The sequence below is a fragment of the Nicotiana tabacum genome, chromosome 17, assembly GCF_000715075.1.
Source record: "Nicotiana tabacum cultivar K326 chromosome 17, ASM71507v2, whole genome shotgun sequence".
Taxonomy (NCBI): domain Eukaryota; kingdom Viridiplantae; phylum Streptophyta; class Magnoliopsida; order Solanales; family Solanaceae; genus Nicotiana; species Nicotiana tabacum.
Window position 1 is genome coordinate 14,214,542 of NC_134096.1, and position 7,459 is coordinate 14,222,000.

At 36.2% G+C, this 7,459-nt stretch overlaps 1 long non-coding RNA gene across 1 annotated transcript; it reads left to right on the forward strand.

The window, feature by feature from the left end:
* The first annotated feature begins 701 nt into the window (after positions 1-701).
* Positions 702-6,991, forward strand: LOC142171518 (uncharacterized). The gene is made up of 3 exons (XR_012701059.1): positions 702-2,081; positions 5,982-6,034; positions 6,668-6,991. It is a non-coding gene; the product is annotated as an uncharacterized LOC142171518 (long non-coding RNA).
* The last annotated feature ends 468 nt before the right edge of the window (positions 6,992-7,459 follow it).

The window sequence follows — 7,459 nt, forward strand, 5'->3', positions numbered from 1 at the left end:
ATGCCCGTTGCGGCCCATCGGTTTGGATCATGATAAGAGAAAAAGATAAACTAAAGAACCCATTCCAGAAATTGAATTGAGTATAATTTAGTTTGTCTAGATCCTATAGTAGATGTATTTTAAGTTTAACCATATTCTTCTTACTTTAGAAGCACTATTATAGGATTTTGTTAACTTTTGATCTAGGCTAAGAGTTTAGCTTGGAGGGTGTAGCTACAATTGTCTAGGTTGTAGGTTATTAAGTAACTAGACTTAGTCTCTTAGGTTATAAAGAGTATTATAACCTGAAACTGCTCGTTCTTGTTTAGTAAAGTTTTTGAGAAAAACCCCAAAGTTCGGTCATATTTTTTTACATAAGCAAAAATGTTTTCCATGTAAAAATTCATGTTTTATTTATATTTTGCACTTAACTAATACAAGAACTACAAGAACCAGTATATAGAACCCAGTTGTAAGGATAACTTGATAAACTATTGGTTGTTTAAATAATTAAAATTTTAATAAGGTGACATCTTAATATGTTATTCACACCCCTCTAGTGTATAAGTGGTGTATTAAAGTAACAATTAGTATCAGAGCAGGTTCTCAACAATAAGGTTAACACCTTTGAGAGATCTAGAAAATGAGTGCACCACCTGGGATGTATGAGGGTCAGTCTACTACACGTCCACCTCTATTTAATGGCTCGTACAATAGTTGGTGGAATGCTAGGATGGTAGACTTCCTAACTGTTGAAGACTACAAACTTTGAAACATTATTTTGGATGGGCCAAATGTTTCTACCAAACTAAATGTTGAAGGACGAGAGGTTCCCAAGGAGAGGAGTAAATTCAACTCTATCGATTACAAACTACTGGAGAAAAATGCCAAAGAAAAGAAGATACTAATTTGCCGTCTTGGACCTGACGACTATAATAGGGTTTCTGCATGTATTGATGCAAAGAAGATCTAGGATATTCTTCAAATTACTCATGAAGGACCAACTCAAGTGAAGCAATCGAGAATTGAGATACTCATGAGGAACTGTGAACTATTTTTTGTGAAGGATTCTAAATCTATCCAAGACATGATCACCAGGCTTACCATCATCACAAATGATTCGGATCTCTCGGGTAAACTTTTTCATCTGAAGAATTAGTGAGAAAAATTCTCAGTGAACTTTCTGCCTCCTAGAAAAACAAAGTTACTGCTAAAAAGCTGGATAAAATTACTCTAGACAAACTTGTTGGAAATTTAAAGGCTAATGAAATGAAGAAGTTGGAAATAAAAAGGGATGATTCTAAGAGAGACAAAGGGTTAGTTCTCAGTAATCTGAAGAAGCTACATTTGATGAAGAAGAAGCATACACGAGAAAAAGGGGAGGTCCCAGCAAAGCAAATGTTAAGAAAAAATGAAACTTGAATGGATGTTATAAATATGGAAAGCTAAATCATAAGATCAGGGATTGTCCACATTACAAGATTGATTTGGAGAAAGAGTAAGCTCAAAAGCAAAAGAAGCCATGAAACAATTAGTCCTGGCTACTTTTGAGGACAACAATGATGAAGATGATGGTGAGGACACAGATGGACAATTATCTCTGTTTGCTATGATGGACCTAGTCACTGAAGAGAAACCTCAACAAACTTGGCTATAAGGTCTTCCAATAAATGTTCCACCTATATTCATTGAACAGCATTTCAACTGGTGGAAAACTCGAATGGAAACTTTCCTACAAGTTGAGGATTATGATTTATGGTTGATCACAACTCGGGGATTATTCACTCCAAAAAATAACAATGAAGGAAAGAAGATTATCAAGATTGAAGAAGAACTGAATAATGAGGACAAATGGATGCTTGAAAACAATGCAAAGGTCAAGCTCATTATTTATATTGCTCTTGGATTTGAAGAGTTCAGCAAGATTATAACTTGACATTACAAATGATATTTGGGAGAGGTTGCCAGTAATCTATGATGAAACTCACTCTGAAATGGCATTGAGTGTCTTTATGAATACATAATCTAAGAGGGTCAATATGGATGATGTTATCTCTATAATGGCCATGAGTGATTCAAAATCTGAAGCTGGCAACGACCAGGTAAATGTTCCTGATCTCAAGAAAAATCTTCATGCTCTTTCTAAGAAAAAATTGGATGCTGCTTTCCTTAATTAATAATGTTGATAAGTTGAGTGTTGATAAAGAGAAATTAATCAATAGTTTTTAACTATTAAATTTGAATGTCGAAATCTTAGAAAAATAAGATTTTAAGGAACAAGTACGATTTTTATAATCTAAGAATACAACAATTAAATTGAAACTCAAAAGTTTAATAAAGTACTAGAAAAAGACAAACATAAAATTAGTGAGGTATAGACTTCCCTAGAAAATGAACAAAAATTAATTAGGAATAATTTATGCAGTCAAACTAAAATAAATTAGTTAATTCAAGAGGACTTGAACAAGGTGAAATATGCACTCTTAAGAATCTCTAAATGGAACAGTTCCTCAAAGGCTCTTGACTGGATGAATAAGAACCACGTGTCAATAAAATTGATCTATCATACTTCCTAAAGTTGATCCTAAGTATGTAGCCACTGACTAAAATAAATTATGCACACACTGTAGAACCACTGGTCATTATTAAAAAATTTATAAGGCCTTTATTCAATGCATAAAATAAAAGGGTACCTATTCAGACTCACTTGGCAGGGAGACATCAGTCATGAAGAAATCTGCCTTGCCTAGCTGGACTAAAAAGTATTTGATACACCCATTTAGTCAAAAAAAAGGATCCAAGCTAGATTGGGTTTCCAAATATGACCTCTGACTTGTTTACATGCTAAAGTATGTCGATAATGGCTGCTCTTGACACATAGCTGAACGGAAGGAGAATTGTCTCTCACCAATAGCCTTCCAAGGAGAAAATATGGCTTTTAGGGGTGGTGAAAAAGGTAAAATCACTAGTATAGGTAAGATTGATAAGTTACTTTCCCATGCTATAAAAAATATGTAATGTTTTGATGAGCTAAAACACAATCTCCGAAGTGTCAGCCAGATATGCGACAAGGGCAACAAGGTTGAGTTTGACTCAGCTGAGAGTCTTGCCACAATCTTGAAATCTGATGAGGTAATTCTTAAAGGAAAGAGATATAATAATGTTACATTGCTTCCATTATGTCCTTTCCCAAGAATAAACTGACCTACCTAAGTGTGCTTGATAATGACCATCGTTTGTGGTACGGGAGGTTAGGTCATGCTAGTCTTGTTCAACTGAACAAACTAGCTTTAAAAAATTGTTATAGGACTACCACAAATTTGTATTATGACAAAGTATGTGATGCATGTGTAAAAGACAATCATGTTAGATCCTCTTTGAAATCTAAGGTCGTTAGTACCTCTAGACCCCTAGAACTATTCAATATGGACCTTTGGGATCCCATGAGGGTTATGCGTAAAGGTGGCAAAAGATATATCCTTATGGAAGTTGATGACTATACTAGATACACTTGGATCTTATTTATTTCAAGTAGATATGAAGTTTTTGATTTTTTTCATATTTCTCAAAATGTTTCAAAAGAAACCGGCTCTTCAACTTGCCAGCATACGTTTTGATCATACTACCGAGTTTGAAAATGCCAAGTTTTTTGAGTCTCGCAATGTGCGTGGTCTAGATCATAATTTCTATGCTCCCAGAACTCTCCAACAAAATGGGGTGGTTAAGAGAAATAATATGTCACTAAAAGATATGGAAAGGACAATAAATCTCTAGTGGCCTGCCTAAGAATTTCTAGGCAGAAGCCATAAACACAATATGCTACTTGTTGAATAGATGCATGGTAAGACCATTGCTTGAGAAGATGCCCTATGAGTTGCTTAAAGGAAGAAAACCTAATATCTCGCATCTTAGATCTTTTGATTGTAAATGTTATGTTCATAATAACATCAAGGAAGCTCAAAGAAATTTGATGCCAGAAGTGATAATGGAGTATTCTTGGTTATTCACTATGTAGCAAAGCATATAAGGTTTTCAATAAATGCACAATGTGTGTAGAAGAAAATGTGCATATTGTATTTGATGAATCAAATCCCTTAATTGAGAGAAATATATAGGATGTTGATCAAGACCTTGGTCTGATATGAGATGAGAATTCGGATCTTAAAGATCAAGTTAAAACAATAGAAAGTAATGAAGCAGGCATTAGAAACAGAAGCTGGAGAAGATGAAGAATCCATTTGGGGGGAACTATAAGCTCAACTGAGCAAGAAGAAGGAATTGGGATGGAAGACCTTGTTCTTGAGCCTGGTGCACATGCTGAGAAATCTCAACAATATCAAAGAAGACCTTGTAAACACCAAAGTTTCCATCCTCTGGAGAACATAATCTCAAATCCAACTCAACAATTCAGACCAAATCATCCTTGAGAAATTCCTATGCTTTCAATTCTTTTTTATCTACTACTGAGCTAAAAACATTAAATAAGCTTTGCTAGAAGTTAATTGGGTTTTAGCTATGGCATCTGGAGCCAAGATATAAGGACCGAACGATAATAGGAACAAAGTGACTCTTCAGAAATAAGATGGATGAACGAGGAATAGTGTACAATAAGAGGGCCCTCTCTCTTATAAAAACCCTCACGATAAAGGGTTGGTTCCGGAAGAATAATGTTACACCCTATATTTTCGTACGTAAAAGTGCGTCGTGAGCAAACTAATGTAGGACCAAAAATGAGATCAACTTTGAAAATATATAAAGTAAGTTAATCATGTTATCTCGGAGGTTACAAATATTGAAGATCATGAACAACAAGTACAAAGAGGGTTGGAAGGTTCAAAAGCTAAAGGAATTGAAGAAAATAGTGTTTCGTCATAAGTCGACAAGTTGGGAATGTTATAACATGTACTTTTGGGGTGAGACTAGGGTGCTTAACATGATAAAGAGGTTATGTTATGAGTTATGTTAGTCGTATAATAGTCGTGTGTTATATTTTGAAGTCAAGCGAGTGGTGGAACAAAAGTGTATGAAAGTCATCACAAGTTACGTTCATAAGTTTTACTGAAACTTTTGATCAAATGTAACTGTGATTTTCTCCCAAAATACTTAGATTTATGGGATGTTACACCTATAAAATTGAATATCTATGAGTCTATTTTCTAACGCATTAAACCTTTTATCAATACGATATTGGAATAGAGAGATATGAGCATTTTTGCGAGACTGCGCAGACTGTCACCTAATGAGAGTCCAAATATGGGCCAGTTCGGGTCATCCAAAGAAGACTTTTAAAGGAAGATCTCCTTAATATATTAGACTAATAATAAGGCATAATAACCATATATAATCTCTGCAAAAAGCCTCCCAAAAATTGCCCACAAACCCTAATTTATTTTCTCTCCTTTTCAAGTTCTAATTGGAGGTAAAACCTAGAGTTTGAAGAACCAAGATAGGAGCTGAGTTATCCAACAAATAAGGTAAGTTTACTACTCTCTTTCATACATTGTTTTTGCTTTAAATTCATAGTAAGTCATTCAATATTTGTAAGAACTCACGGGACGGTGATTGGAAGCCGTGAGTTCGAGTTATTCACTTGTAGCGGACTGTTTTGTGCTGCTGTTGGGCTGCTTATTTTACTACTGTTTTGTGGAGTTTTGGAGTAGGTAGGGTGTGTATAAATACCACATAAATTCAGGGTGGTGGGCTGGTCATTCATCGTAATATTTTTGGGTTGTTTGACACTACTACGGTGGTCGTTTTGTGTATGAAGAGATTGAGGTGTGTTGGGCTGTTTTGTAGTATTTTGTGATGTATATAAGGTTGGAAAATAATATATATGTGTTGTTATTGTTGAGTTCTTGTGTTGTTGGTGTTATCTTGAATTTGTAGGAAGTAAGGACTATAGGGGAGATGCTGCCCGTTTTAATACAAAATAAACTTGTCGTTCGTTGTGCAATAGTTGTACCTTTCCTAACTTAATGATAGTATTATTATCGTTGTTGTAGATTAAGGTGCGAAGAGGCTAGTTCAACTTGGTGATTGTAAAGATTGTGATAAGGTATGTTAAGTCTAAGCCCATCCTTCATTTTGGCATAATCTCGTAACTACATGTGTTTGATAACGAGGCATAAAGAGAAATACATACTCCCGAATTTATATACATTATCCTAGTCTCATAAGTTACAGTATTCTCCCTTATCGGGACTTTATATTTAATTGAGTATTGTCTTCTTCTGGTCAAGAGAGCAAAGGGTCTATATATATACAGTATTACAGTATTTTCACCACCATCAAGCTATAATCGGTGAGCAGGCCCCTATTGGGCAACCTCTAATCAGATGGTAACTTGTATATCGAGCCTCCTGTGGCCGAGCGCCTATGAGCAAGCCTAGGATGGCCGAGATACAGAGCCTAGTGTGGCGGAGCGCCTATGAGCAAGCCTACTACGGCCGAACAGTTACACGTACCGAGCCTTATAGGGCTGAACATTTATTTTACTTACTATATTGAAGGAGTTGAGTCAGTATCAACAGGTAAGTATATATCCAGATCATCTTTGACTCCCAGTTACTTTTAGTTATTATATTATCAGATCAGTTTCAGCTTTCAGTTATGTTACTGCCTTACATACTCGATACATTATTTCGTACCGACGTCCCTTTTTCGGGGACACTGCATTTCATGTGTGCAGGTTCAGATATACTAACAGGTAGACCTCCTCAGTAGGCGTTTTCGGAGTTCAGCCTGATCGGTAATCTCCACGTCCTTTGGAGTTGCCGGGTCTAGGATTTTGTGTACATCTTTTGTATGTATGTATATTTGTTATGGGTAGGTCGGGGCCCTGTTCCGATCACAATACATCCATCAGTAGAGGCTTGTAGACATATCCTGTTAGCTAGTGCAGTATGTTTGTCCTGTAGGCCTGGTATGTATATTTTGTTAGTTTGTGAACTGTAGTAGTTATGACGGCTTTGTCGGTCCAGCTTTATATTGATATTTAGTCAGCGTTACTTTCCATTCAGTTTTATATTTTTCTTTGCAAAGTTTCTTGCAATGTGGCCCCATAGCCAAATTATGACATTATATGTTCAGAGTCCCTTAGTCACAAGTTGGTACGCTAGGTTAGGTGAGGCACCGAGTGCTGGTCTCTCCCCTCAGGTTCAAGACGTGACAAACTTGGTATCAGAGAAGTTTTGTCCTTGGGAGTGTACAAGCCATGTCTTGTAAGGTCTTGTTTATAGATGTGTTGTGCACTACATTATATAAGCAGGGAACTATAGGGCATTTAAGAGTTGGTTACCCTACTTTCAAATCTAAATCGTGATATAGAACTGAGTTATAGGAAATTTGAGTTAAACTTACGTGTTGGTGTTGCATACACAGATGACGGTGACTAGGAAGACTACGGCTAGCTAGAGGAGAGGTGCATCAGCAAGTGAGGGGACCAGCAGGGTACCCCTAGTAGATGGGTCCTAGTCTGAGG